Below are 14,597 nucleotides of genomic sequence, written 5' to 3'. Positions count from 1 at the left end.
CATTATTGTTCAGTCAAGAGGAGCAGGTGCCCAGATCACTTGTCCACAGGTTCCTTTTCAGGCTAACATTGAGCACGTATTCCATGCCAGGCACCGTGTGAAGCATTTTGCAGGCACAGACTCACTGAATCTTCCCCCAGACACTGTTTGGAAATAATGATTATTTTCTAGTGTGGAAAAGAGATTAGATACCTCTCCTAAGTTATGTCTTTGAAAGGGTCGGGCCGGGGTATAAACAGAAATTGGGTTGATGTCATTTTCAAGCAGGCAGACTTATTTTGGTGTTTTGTTTACACCCAGGGCCTGTTTTAAAAGTTTGGCACACACCATGGCGTTTGCCAACCCGAATGCCTTCCGAGGTACATCTGCCCTGGTGTCACCAGGGGAGTGCCTCTGCCTTTCATCGTATGTGGGGTTTGAGCTCACAAACTGTGAGATCATGACCGGAGCCAAAGTCAGACGCTTAACAGAGCGAGCCACCTAGCTGCCCCGTTGTCTGCTTTAGCTTAATAGCAAGATGTTGGGGTTGCAGTTCTGAATTTGGTAAGAAATAAAGTGAAAACCCATGGCCTACAGGTTGGGGGAAGAAGCCAAAACCTATTGGTGTGTGAGAACAGCTTGTTCAGGACAATACAGAACTCCACTCCATCCTGCTGCTTGGTGTCTCGGCTGTCCCCATCCCAGGGTACACACTGAGGGCCTCTCTCCTAGACACAGGACTGCTCATCATAGACCTCTCTTGTTTCTCTCTGACCAGGCTGAAAGTCGTGAGTTGTGTGATCTCCAGATCTATACAATGGGCTGCTCCAGTGACCCTGGCCTCCTCACTCTTTGCTAGGCCCTCTTGCCCTGGACCCTTGCCTTCAGCTGCTTCTTGTGCTTCTGCTCGTGCCTCTGAAATGCACCCCCCACCTCCCTCAAAGAAGGCTCAAGTCTGGCCTTCCCTGTCAGGCCTATCCTAGCTGTATAAACACCACGCGCTGCCTTCCAGCTTCCTTACTACCGCCACAATGCTCTGTCTCCCATTCTTGACCTTACCCGTTGTTCATTCCAAAGCACTTGTTAATTATTTAGCCTAATTAATTCATTACTTATTAACTGTTTAGCCTAATTTACCTGAGAATATGTTATTTTAAGAGCAGTTTTGAATATGAAATGTACGGACGATAGAGTTCCCGTATAGCTCCTTTCCCTCCCTCGCTTTCCCTATTAGTAATGTCTTGCACTAGTGCGGTGTAATTGTTATAGTTGATGAGTCAACGTCGATACATTATTATTAACTGATTTCAATGTTATTGACTCATTGACGTTAACTAATACCAACTAATTAATGTGATTAATGTTGGTTATTAACTAATTATTATTAACTAATGTTCGTAGTTTGCACTAGAGTTGACTCTGTGTTCTACAGTTCCATGGGTTTTGACAAACGCGTCATGACATATGTCTACCATTGCATTAGCACTGAATAGTCTCCCTGCCCTAAAAATCTCTTGTGCTCCGCCCATTCATCCATCCCTCCCTGATATCAAACTCCTGGCCACCATTGATCTCATTACTGTCTTTTCCCAGAATGCCACATAGCTGGAATTCATATGGCATGTGACCTTGTTCCATTGGGTTCTTTCACTTGGCAACGTTCATTTAAGGTTCCTCCACGTCTTTCGTGTGACTTGATAGCTCATTTCTTCTCCTCACTGGATAACATTCCATTGTACGGCCAGCGTATATTTGCCTTTGTGAGAAACTGCCAAACTGTCTTCCAAAATGACTGTCCTGTCTTACTTTTTTGACTTTCTCTACTTTATTTGTATGTCTCCTCAGCAGTTACGGAGTGCCCGGTTTTTTTTTACAGTCTCCGTAACCAAGCAGGTTGCCAAGCTAGGAGTTTTGCCAGTCTAAAAGGTGAGAAATTGTATTCCAGGGTAGTTTTAATTTACTTTACTTATTTTAGGAGTGAGTTTGGTGTGTTTTTATATATTTAAGAGTCGCTCGGTTTTCTATTTCTGTGAACTGGCAATTGACATCTCATGCCCATATTTCATTCGGGTTCTCGGTCTTTTTGGTCTCTATTTCAACACGGCCAGATATACTAAGGATGTAAATCTTTCATCAGTGGTATCAATCGCAAATATTTCCTCAAGTTTGACATTTGCCTCTTTACTTTACTCTCAGTGTTTTTCTTTCACGTTGTGAAGGTTTTCTTTAGCATAGACAATTTTACAATTCTTTCCCTTATATATGTACTATTTTGAGTCACAGAAAATTTTCTCCTTCCGAGATTATGGAAGAATTTCTCCACTTCTTTTTAAAATCTCTGATCCATTTGGAATGTATCGTGCTGTAAAGTGTGAAAACAGATCGAATTTTAGCGTATTCCATATGGTGATCCATGATCCTAACGTCATTTATTACAAAGTCTACTTTTGCCCACTGATTTTTGAGATGTCACTTTTATATATGCCAAATTCCCATTTGGACTCATTCTGCATTTTATATTTTATTCTATTCATCTGTTAATTTATGCATGCACCAAAAACACTGTTTCCTTTACAGATAATTTATAATATTTCAGTGTGTGGTAAAAACATGTTCCCTTTGCAGAAGAAAAAAAATTTTTTTCAACTTTTGAGATACAATTTATGTGCAATAAAATTCACCCGCTTAAACTGACAATGCACTGCATTTTGACAAAAATATCAAACTGTGAAAACCACTGCTACAATCATGATGCCACTAATTTCCAACACAAGCAGTTTCTTGTTGTACCATTGCAGTCAATTCTTCCCTCCGTCCCTGGGAAACCGGTGATCAGCTTTTTTGTCAATGTAGACAGTTTGCATTTTTAAAAATAATTTAATGTATATGGAAACATGCTGTATGTACACTCTTATATCTCATTTCTCTTACTCAGCATAATTGTTTTAAGATGCATGATGTGTGTCAGTCGTTTGTTTGTTTTTTTATTTTAAGTAGAATTTCATATTATGCATAAGCTATATTTTCTTTGTTCACCTGTTGACGGTGGACATTTGTGTTACTTCTAGTCTCCTTGGTTCCTCAAAGTAACGCTGCTGTGGATGTTTCTATGCATTTGTATGGACATACACTTTCACTTTTGTTAGATAAAGATTTAGGAGTAAAAGTAATTTCTTAGATAAATGCTCAGAAATTGGTGTATGTTGAAGTTTTTAAGAAACCGCGAAGAATATTCCAAAGTAACGGTACCATTTGACATTCCGACAGAGCCTCGCTGTTCCATAGCTTCATCAACACTTGGTGTCGGCAGTCTTTGTTTTTGTTTTTAGTTTGTTTTTATTTATTTGGAGGGAGACAGCTGGAGAGCAAGCGGGGAAGGGGCAGAGAGAGAGGGAGACAGAATCCCAAGCAGGCTCTGCGCTCTCAGCACAGAGCCCGATGCGGGGCTTGAACCCACAAACCAAGAGATCATGACTTGAGCCGAAATTGAGTCGGACGCCTGACTGACTGAACTACCCAGGTGCCCCTTGGCAGTCTTTTTAATTTGGACTTTCATAATGGATATGTATTGCTATCTTTTGGTGATGCATCTACTTTGGTGAAGAGTCTGTCCAAATTTTGCTTGTTTAAAAGTTGTGTTTCTACTCTCAAAATAAACAAACCTTTTTTAAAAAAATTAAAAAAGTAAAAGTTGTGTTTCTTTTTAATATTATTGAGCTTTATGTGTTCTTTGTATATTCTGGGTAGAAGTTCTTCATCGCCTACATGGATTACAAACATTTTTCCACCATTCTGGGTCTTGTTTTTATTTCCTTAAAGAAACACGAGTAGTTTTTATTTCAAAATAGTCACATATACTGTTTTTAATGATTTTTGTGTTAGGAGATCTTTGCCTACCTCAAAGTTGCAAAAAGTTCCCCTTCCTTTTACTCTTTTACCTTTGACATGTAATGTCAAAGAAAATAACCATACCAAACTGAATACACCCTTATTCTTACATCACACAACTCAGCGTTTCCTGAAAATTGACCATGTTGTGTGATGTGAGGGTAAAGGTCACTTTCCTTCCCCTACAGAGTGTCAGTGTGATTTGTTGTGAAGAGTTCTCATTCCCTATTGTCAAGTATCAATTGGCTACAAACATGTGTCTTTTTCTAAACTGTTTATTCTGTTCTATTTACTTGACTGTTTTTTCAGCAAAACCACAACAGTCTTGAAATCAGGTAGTGTAAATTTTACATCTTGGTTTTTATTTATCAGTTTGTTTATTTATTTTGAGTGACAGAGAGAGAGAGAGAGAGAGAGAGGGAGGGAGGGAGGGGAAGAGAGAGACAGGGAGGGAGGGAGGGGAGGAGAGAGAGAGGGAGAGACAGAGAATCCGATGCAGGCTCTGTGTTATCAGCCCAGAGCCAGACACGGGGCTCTATCCCACAAACTGTGAGATCATGACCTGAGCCAAAATCAAGAGTCAGATGCTCAACCGACTGAGCCACTCAGGTGCCCTGATCATCCTTTTAAAAATACAACTCTTTTAGCTGGTTTGAGTGCCTATATAAATTTTAGAACTAGCTTGTCAACGTTTGAACTTTTTTTTTTCAGAGAAAGGTAAATCTAGTAGAGTTTGATTAAGAGTAGATTGACTATTTAGACCATGTTGGAGGAAAACCCTGAGCTTTTTAATTAAGGAAAATAATATATCTCTGCATTCAGTTGGTTCCTTTTTAATATTCCCTCAGCAACATTTTACAGTTTTCAGTGTAAATGATTTACATGTCTCTTTTTAATTTTTCTAAATATTTTACTTTTTTTAACTTCAATTTATTTATACTAACAAAACACAACAAAAACAGTTCACCAATTTCTTTCACTCCTACTCCCCATGTTTGGGAACTATCAATTTTTTTTTTCTTTATCTATGAGCGTAGGTTTTAGACTCACATATAAGAGAAATCATATGTTAGTTGTCTTTCTCTGACTTATTTCACTGGGCATAAAACCCTTGAGATCTACACATATTTTCACAAAAGGTTTATGGCTGTGTAATATTCCTCTGTGTAGCCTTTCATGAAGATCATGTCAAAGCAAAGAAGGAAGCCCCTGCCCCTCCCAAAGCTGACGTCAAAGTAAAGGCTTTGAAGGCCAGGGAAATGGTGCTGAGAGGCATTCACAGCCACAAAAAAAAAATTAGATCTGCACATCACCTACATTCTCATGGCCCAAGACACTGCATCTCTAAAGCCAGCCCAAATACTCTCAATAGAGTGCCCCCAGGAGAAAGAAGTTTAACCACTATGCCTTCACCAAGTTGCCGCTGACTACTGAGTCAGCCTCGAAGAAGACAGAAGATGACAACACACTTGTGTTCGTTACGGATGTGAAGGCCAACAGGCACCAGATCAAACAGGCTGTGAAGAAGCTCTATGACATTGATGTGACCAAGGTCAACAGCCGGGTCAGGTCCGATGGAGAGAAGAATGTATATGTTTGGCTGGCTCCTGACTATAATGCTTTGGATGTTGCCACCAAAATTGGGATTATCTAAACTGAGTTCAGTTCATTCAAAATTGGGATGATCTAAACTGGCTACATCTAAATATAAATTTATCACCATAAAAAATATTCCGTTGTGTGCATATGTGTGTTTCTATATGTATAAATTATAGGTTATAGTATACATATTATAATACACACATGTATATACACCCATCCAAATACTCAAATATATAAACACACACATATACAAATATATAAACACACACACATACATATGCACACATGCATATCTCCATATATACACAAACGTAAATGTACAAATTCTCAAACATATATGCCACATTTTCTGTATTCATCCATCAACGGACACTAGGTTGTTTCCATATTTTGGCTATTGTAAATAATGCCGCAGTGAATATGAGAGTGCAGATATCTTTTCAAATCAGTGTCTTCATTTTCTTTGAATAAATATCCAGTAGTGGAATTGCTGGATCAGATGGCAGTTCTGTCTCTGGTTCTTTGAGGCAACGCTATGCTGTTTTCCATAGTGGATGCACCAATTGACATTCCCAGAAACAGTGCGTGAGGGTTCCTTTCTCTCCACATCCTTGCCAACACTTGTCATGTCTAGCCTTTTTGATAATAGCTGTTCTAACAGATGTGAGGTGAGATCACATTGTAAATTTGATTTGCATTTCCATGATTATTAATGAAGTGGAGCATCTTTTCATGTGCCTATTGGCCATCTGTATGCCTTCTTTAGAAAAATGTCTATTCAGTTCTTCTGCCCATTTTCTTCATTGAATTTTTTTTTTTTTTTTTGCTGTTCAAATACGAGGTTTTTATATATTTTGGATATTAGCCCCTTATCAGATATATGATTTGCTAATATTCTCTTTTTCAGTAGGTTGCCTTTTCATTTCATTGATGGTTCTCTTTGCTGTGCCGAGTCTTTTCAGTTTGATGTAGTTCCTTTGTCTATTTTTGCTTTTCTTGCTTTCGCTTTTGGTGTCAGATTAAAAAATCAGCACCGAGACCAATGTCAGTAAACTTAATGCCTATGTGTTCTTCTAGGAGTTTTATGCTTTCAGGTCTTACATTCAAGCCTTTAATCTATTTTGAGTTACTTTTTGTGTATGATGTAATTTAATGACGTACTTTTATTTTTTTGCATGTGATTATCCAATTTTCCCAACACCATTCATTGAAGGAAATGTCCATTCCCCATTTTATTTCTTAGCTCCTTTGTCATAAATTAATTGGCCATACATGGGTGGGTTTATTTCTGGACTTTCTATTCCGTTCATTAGTCTATGTGTCTGTTTTTATGCCAATAGCATACTGTTTCAATTACTATAGCTTCGTAATAGAATTTGAAATCAAAGATTGGGATGCATTCACTGTGCTTTTCTTTCTCAAGAATTTTTTTGCCTCTTTAGGGTCTCTTATGGTTCCACACAAATTTTAGGATTTTTTTGTCCTATTTCTGTAAAAAATGCCGTTGGAATTTTGACAAGGATTGCATGGAATTTGTATATTGCTTTAGCTAGTATGAACATTTTAACAAATTTAATTCTTCCAAACTATGAGCATGGAATGATTCTTCATTTGTTTATCTTTCAATTTCTTTCGTTAATGTCTTGTAGTTTTAACACATGCGTCTTCTACTTGGTTACATTAATTCCTAAGTATTTCATTTTATTTTTTGATACAATTGCAAAAGGGATTGTTTTCTTAATTACTCTTTCTGATAATTTATCATTAGTGTATAGAAATGCAGTAGATTTTTTGTGCATTGATTTTTTTATCCCGCGACTTTACTAAATTTGTTTATTAGTTCTTGCAGTTTTTTTGATGGGGTCTTTAGGGTTTTCCCTAATATAATGCAAGATAATCTGAAAATAATGAGTTTTATTTCTTCCTTTTTAATTTGGAGTCTTTTATTTCTTTTTCTTGTCCAATTGCTGCAGCTAGGACTTCTAACACTATGTTGAATAAAAGTAGTGACAATGGATATCCTTGTCTTTTTCTAACATAAGATGAAAACTTTTCAGCTTTTCACCATTGAGTATGATTTTAGGTCTGGGCTTTTTATATATGCCTTTTATGTATTTATTTTAATTTATTTATTTTTAAAATGTTTATTTATTTTGAGAGAAATAGAGAATACAAGTGGAGGAGGGGCAGAGAGAGAGAATCCCAAGCAGGTTCCATGCTGTCAGAGTAGAGCCTGATGGGGGGCTAGATCTCATGAACCATGAAATCATGAACTGAGCTGAAATCAAGACTCAGATGCTTAACCCACTGAGCCATCCAGGCACCCCTCATATATGGCTTTTATTATGTTGACATATGTCCTCTCTGTACCCACTTTGTTCAGAGTTATCATAGATGGATGCTGATTTTTTTTCAAATGCTTTTTCTTCATCTATTGATATGATCATGTGATTTTTATCCTTCATTTTGTTAATGTGGCATATCACATTAACCGATTTGTGGATGTTGAACCATCCCTGAATCCCTGTAATAAATTTCATTCGCTCATGATATATGATTCTTTTAATGTTTTGTTGAATTCGGTTTGCTAATATTTTGTTGAACATTTTTATATCTTTCTTCATCAGGGATATCGCCTTATAATTTTCCTTTTCTGTGGCATCATTGTCTACCTTTGGTATCAGGGTAATGCTAGACTTGTAAAGGGCATTTGGAAGTATTACCCTCTCTTGTTTTTTAATGAATTTGAGAAGGTTTGGTATTAATTCCTCTTTGAATGTTTGGTAGAATTCACCAGTGATAATTTGCGGTCATGGCCTTTTACTTGGGAGGTTTTTGATTGCTGATTCAACCTCCTTATTAGTAATTGGTTTATTCAGATATTCTTTTTCATCCTAATTTAGTCTTGCTAGGTTGTATTTTTTTAGGAATTTATCCATTTCTTTTAGGTTATCTAATATGTTAGTGTATAATTGTTCACACCAGTCTTTTAAAATCCTTTGTATTCCTGTGGTATCAGTTGTAACCTCTCCTCTTTCATTTCTGATTTTATTCATTTGAGTGCTGTCCTTCCCCCTTCCCCCTGCCTTGGTGAGTCTAGGTAAATATTTGTCAACGTTGTTTGTCTCTTCAGAGAACCTGCTCCTAGTTTTATTAGTCTTTTCTATTGCCTTTTTAGTCTCTATTTCATTTTTTCTGCTCTAATCTTTGTTACTTTATTCCTCCTACTAACTTTGTGCTTCCCTCGTTCTTTTTCTAGTTCCTTTACATAAAGTTAGAGACTTCTGTTATTTCTTGAGGTAGACATTTGTTGCTATGAACTTCATTCTTAGAACTACTTTTGCTACATCCCATAAATTTTGGTATGTTACATTTCCATTTTCATTTGTCTCCAGGTATTTTCTGATTTCTCTTTGGGTTTCTTTTTTGACTCATTGATTGTTCAGGAGCCTGTTGTTTAATCCCCACTATCCATGAATTTTCATTTTATATTTTATTATGCTACTGTAAGTGGTTTATTTCAGTTTCTAATTGGTTTTAGTGTGCAAAAATACATTTGATTTTTGTGTATTTACCATGAATCTGATGGATTTCTCAATGTATATTTTTAGTTCTTTTTTTTTTTAAAGTTTATTTATTTATTCTGAGAGAGAGAGAGAGGGCATGATATGAGTGGGGTAGCAACACAGAGAGAGAGGAAGAGAATCCTAAGCAAGTCTGTGCTGTCCGCGTAGAATCTGACACAGGGCTAAAACTCTTGTGTTGTGAGATCACGACCTGAGCCAAAATCAAGAGTCGGACACTCAACTAACTGAGCCACCCAGGTGTCCCCTTGATTTTAGTTCTAATTGTTGTTTTGTAAATTTCCTAGCATTTTTTTAAAATGTAAACAGTCATGCCATCTTTACATAGAGAGAGTTTTGGTTCTCCCTTTGTGGTCTTTGTACTTTTTATTTCTTCCTTTTACCTTTTACAGTAGTTAGGACCTTTAATATAAAGCTTAATAAAAATGGTCAGTGTGGGAATGCTTATTTTATTCTCCCCACTACATTAAAACATTAAATATTTCATCTTTAAACATGACATTATTATAAGTTGTTTGTAGATGATGTTTATCAGATTGAGGAATATGCTTTATATTATAATTTTATAAACTTTCTACTTTTAAAACACTTTTTAAATTTTATTATTATTTTTTTAATGTTTATTTGTTTTTGAGAGAGAGAGAGAGAGAGAGAGATGGAGCACAAGAGCGGGGAGGGGCACACAGAGAGGGAGACACAGAATCCGAAGCAGGCTCCAGGCTCTGAGCCATCAGCACAGATCCCGATGCGGGGCTCGAACTCACAAACCGTGAGATCATGACCTGAGCCGAAGGCAGATGCTTAACCGACAGAGCCACCCAGGTGCCCCTGAACTTTTTTATTGTTAATTTGCGTTGAGTTCTGTGAAATGCTTTTTCTATATATATCAAGAGTATGTTTTTTTCTCTTATATTCTATAAATATGGTAAGTTATGACAGTAATTGGAGGCTCAAATGTTTTATTCTAATAGACCAGCTTTATTATACCTACAGGATACTGGACAGTGGAAGTAGAAGATACGTGTTGGTAGGGGTCCAGGAATTTCGGGCACAGGCTGTTTGTCCTCACACTCCTGTGTTGCACCAAAGCACTTTGCTCGAGGGCTTGCACCACTGCTGGCTTATGTAAAGCACTTCTATAACAGGAAGCCCCAAAGTCTGCTCATGGTCACATATATTTGAGCTATGTGTCCAGCTTTAATATTTGAACTCCTACATTCCACCCCCCTACCCCCCGCCCTGCCCCGCAACTCAGCTAAGCTCCACTGAAACCTGGTCCAATTTATAAATCTAATTATTAATAAACAATGTTGTCAAGCTGAGAAAGTCTTCTCTGAAACACCTCGTGTACAGATAGTTACAGAACATCCTTGATCTTTAATTAATAGATTCTGTAGCACTGGATTAGAATCAGCAGCTCTAGAGATAAATCTGTGGTCAATCCAGACTAACTGAAATTACCCAGTGCTATGTTGTTACGTTAATTAATTCTTGATTGTGAAAACAATCTGGCATACCTGGATAAATCCTATTTTTATCCATCTTATATGTAATTTTGGATTCAGTTGGTAATAGTTTGTTACAATTTTTTTTATGTGTGATCATGAGTGATTTTATTCATTTTGATAATGCACTTGCCAGATTTTAGCATTAGAGATATGCTGTCCTTATAAAAAAATTGGAAAGTCTTCCCTTTTCATTTGTTTTCTGAAAGCTTTCATGTAATTAATACTGGTCATATCTACCTTGATTGTTTGATAGAATTCACCATGAAAACATATGAGCCAGAAGTTTTCTTGGTAGGAAAGTTTTGATAGCAAGTTTATTTTATCAAATAACTTGTCAACTTTTCAGTTTCATCTTGTGTCATTTTCCTTATTGTATCTTTCAATGAATTTGTCCATTTCATGTAAATTATAAAGTTTGTATGGGTGATATGGTCATTATATTATTTTATTATACCTCTAATGTCAGCTGGTTCTGTAGTAATAACTTTTCCTTCACTCTTAATATTGGTCATTGTTTTCTTTTTTTTCCTTGCTCAATCTACTTGATGGTTTGTCAGTTTATTTACCCTTCGAAGAACTAATTTTTGCTTTTGTTAACTTATCAACACTAGGGATTCTTTATGCTATAGACTTCACGTAACGTCCATCAACAGAATAACATACCCCCATGATAATAATAAATATATAAATATATATATTAAGCGTTATATTTAATCATTATACTGTATGAAATATATATATATACCATTAAAGTCATGCATTTTACAGATATAATGAGAAAAATATTGTCATTTATATTTAATCAATTATTTACCATTTGTGATTCTTACCATTTCTTCTGAAGATCTGAGTTTCACTCTTCCAACAATTTCTCTTCAATGTGGAGAAATTTATCTACCACTTATTACAGTGGGTGTGTGGCTTAGAAGTTCTTTTAATCATTTTTTATTAAGAAATACTTTTTGAAGGATTGTTTCATTACATATAGAATCCTGGATTAGGTTTTTTTTTTTTTCCTTTTGGCATCTTAACTGATTTTCTTGTTTCCAAACTCATTATTTTGCAGACGGGTGAGTCCACGTCATTGAAATTATTGTGCACCTGCCATAAAGTGTCACATTTCTCTGGCTGGCTGCTTTCAAGATTTTATCTTTGTTTTTGTTTGTCCGCCATTTGATACTGATGTGCCTTGGTATGCTTTTCACCATATTTGTCATCTTTGGAATTTACTGCGATTCTTGAGTCCGCAAATTTACACCACTCACCCAAATTGAAAACCTTTGGCAATTGTTTCTTTAAATATCATTCTCCTGTTCCCTTTTTCCCTCATCTTTCCTTCTTCAACTCAACTTGCGTGCATTTTAGATAAATTAATCTTGATGTGTATGTATCTGAGGCACAGTTTATTACTTTAGAGCTTTTTCTCTTTCTTCAGATTGTATCATTTCTATTGATTTATCTTTGGGTCGATTGATTTTCTTCTCCATTATCTCCATTCTGCTATTAAGCGCATTCAGTGATTTTTACACTTCAGATATTACATCTTTCAGTCCTCTGATATCAATGTGGATCTTCTTCGTATTTTCTATTCCTCTGCCGAGTTTCCTAACTCTTCATTATTATGAGTATATTTTCCTTAATCTCATTGAGCATGGTAATAAGAACTGCTGTAAATTCTTTGACAATTCCCACATTTGGGTCATATCAAGATTGGCCTGTTTTTGGTCTTTTTCATCGAGAGGGGGTCATATATTCCTGGTACCTCAACTGTCAAATACATTTTTATTGTCTTCAGGACATTGTGAATATCCTGTTCTGGGGATTTATATATACATATAAAATTAAATACACACACATACACACGCACACACTCCTCACAAGAGTTTCATTGCTTTTGTTTTAGCATGCAGTTAGATTGGTTAGACACAAAGGGTCTAAAGTTGATTTTTTTCTAGTGCTGATTTTTTCCTCATCTGCAACTACCAGCACCTCAGACCTCAGTCGATTATTTTAGTCCTAGCTGTGTGGTGGAGTGACCCCACACAGGTATCGTCCTGTGTTCCTTCTGAGGTCGAGGCAGAGTTCATACACATAGAACCTGGAGCTCTCCTCAGCCTTTGCTCTTTCCAAGACTCCCCCCTCACCTTACCACAGTTGTGGTGCCCTGGTTTCTGTCTTTTTGAGGTCAGAAATATGGTGGGTGCTTTTTCGGAGCTCTGTTGCCCTGCACCACACTGTGACAACGGTCTTTGTGACGGCCAAAGCCCCAAAGATGGAAAACTCATCCTGCGCTCTTCCCTCTTCCAAGTTTTAAATCTCTTCCCAAATATGCCTGCTGTTTGTTTTCTGCTTGTTTGTTTGTTTGTTTCACTCTCCAGAATCATCTGGTGGCTGCTTTTTTGTGCTTTCCCCAGACTGTATATTTTATCTATCTGGGAACTTATTCTGATATATAATGAATGCAGAGTCCTCTGGAAGGATTAAAAACAAACTTTTTGTGCCTTAAAAAAATAATTTATGTTCATTACTTATTAAAATAGAAAACACACTAAAAATAAATATAATTTGTGACTACAATAGCTCAAAATAACAACATTTACATTTCAACTCTCTCTATATGTATATATACATATATAATGTATGTATATCTATATACATAATACATGTATATATATGTGCATAATACATAAAACATGTTTTTAAAGAAACAGGATTTTATTATGTGTTTTCTCAACGTAAAATGTTTCGACTGTTCTTTATAGTCAATAAATATGTGCTATCATAATACATGTGATAATGCACTGATTTTGACATACCATGTGTATTTTTTGCCAATTGCAAATTACATGGAAGTAAATATTCTTCTGTGGGCAAACTAATGAAGTTTAAAAGAGAAACTTTTCCAAAAGTACAAATGCGATCATGTGTTAATGGGTCACTAAAAGAATTGGGAAAAATAAACATCTACCAATTATATAAAAGGTTAATGTGCCTAGTCTTCTAATCACTTAATCAATACGAACATCCTGAAAGCCTATTAACTAGCCAAAAGAATGTGAACACAGATTAGTAAAAGCATATTGGTAACAAACACAATAATTAAGTATTCAATCTCAGAATAAAGAAATATGGATAAAAATAGATTTATTACCCCTATTCAATTGGCAATTGAAAGAAACATCCTCAGCATCAACGATGGGTATGCAAAATTTTTTTGTAAAGCGCTTTGGCAAAATGTGTTGGAAGTCTTATAATACTCAATCCTTTTTTTAAGTTTATTTATTTATTTTGAAAGAGAGAGGGTGCCAGCAGTGGAGGTGCAGAGAGAGTGAGGGAGAGAGAGAACTCTAAGCAGGCTCCGCACTGTCAGGGCAAAGCCCCACGCAGGGTTCCATCCTTCAAACCCACGAGATCATTTCCCGAGGCAAAATCAAGAGCCGGTAGCTTCACTGGCTTAGCCACCCAGGGGCCCCATAATATTTATTCCCTTCGATCTATTAATTTCCCTTCCTGGAATCAACCTTACAAAAACAACCAAACGTATAGAACTGTTATGAAAAACACAATCTTTTACTTTTGTTAAATATGAAAACAATCTCAACAGAATAATTCAGAGACGTTGATCTAATTGACATTGAAATGAAATGCAGCCACTAATAAGAATGTTGACAAAATATCTTTAGTAATCTTTTAAAAAATGCTTGTATTTTAGTAAAGAGTGAACTAAGCAAAATACAATTTTTTATGTAAACACAGTGAAATAAACTATTTAGAAAAATAATCCATGTAGATACAACTGGATGAAAGTACACAAAAAGGAACTGTCTTTGAGCACTGGAATTAATAGTAATTTAAAAAATACTCACATTTTTTCTATAACAAGCATGTATTAGATTTGTAATTTGAAAGTAATTTTTAAGTTTTATGTGATGTTTTGTTTCATTAACTTGCCAGTAGACTTTTAAAGACCTAATTAATATATTCATGAAGTTAGCTCCTAGGAGCAGGATGAAATAAGGATGTTTGTTTAATCGCG

At 36.0% G+C, this 14,597-nt stretch overlaps 1 pseudogene; it reads left to right on the top strand.

Moving 5' to 3' along the window:
- Nucleotides 1-328: 328 nt before the first annotated feature.
- On the top strand, nucleotides 329-5,521 carry LOC115516963 (annotated as a pseudogene).
- Nucleotides 5,522-14,597: the final 9,076 nt, after the last annotated feature.

Source organism: Lynx canadensis, chromosome B3 (genome assembly GCF_007474595.2).
Source record: "Lynx canadensis isolate LIC74 chromosome B3, mLynCan4.pri.v2, whole genome shotgun sequence".
NCBI classification, from domain to species: domain Eukaryota; kingdom Metazoa; phylum Chordata; class Mammalia; order Carnivora; family Felidae; genus Lynx; species Lynx canadensis.
Note: the sequence above shows the minus strand (reverse complement) of the source record. Positions and strands in the feature narration are given on the sequence as shown.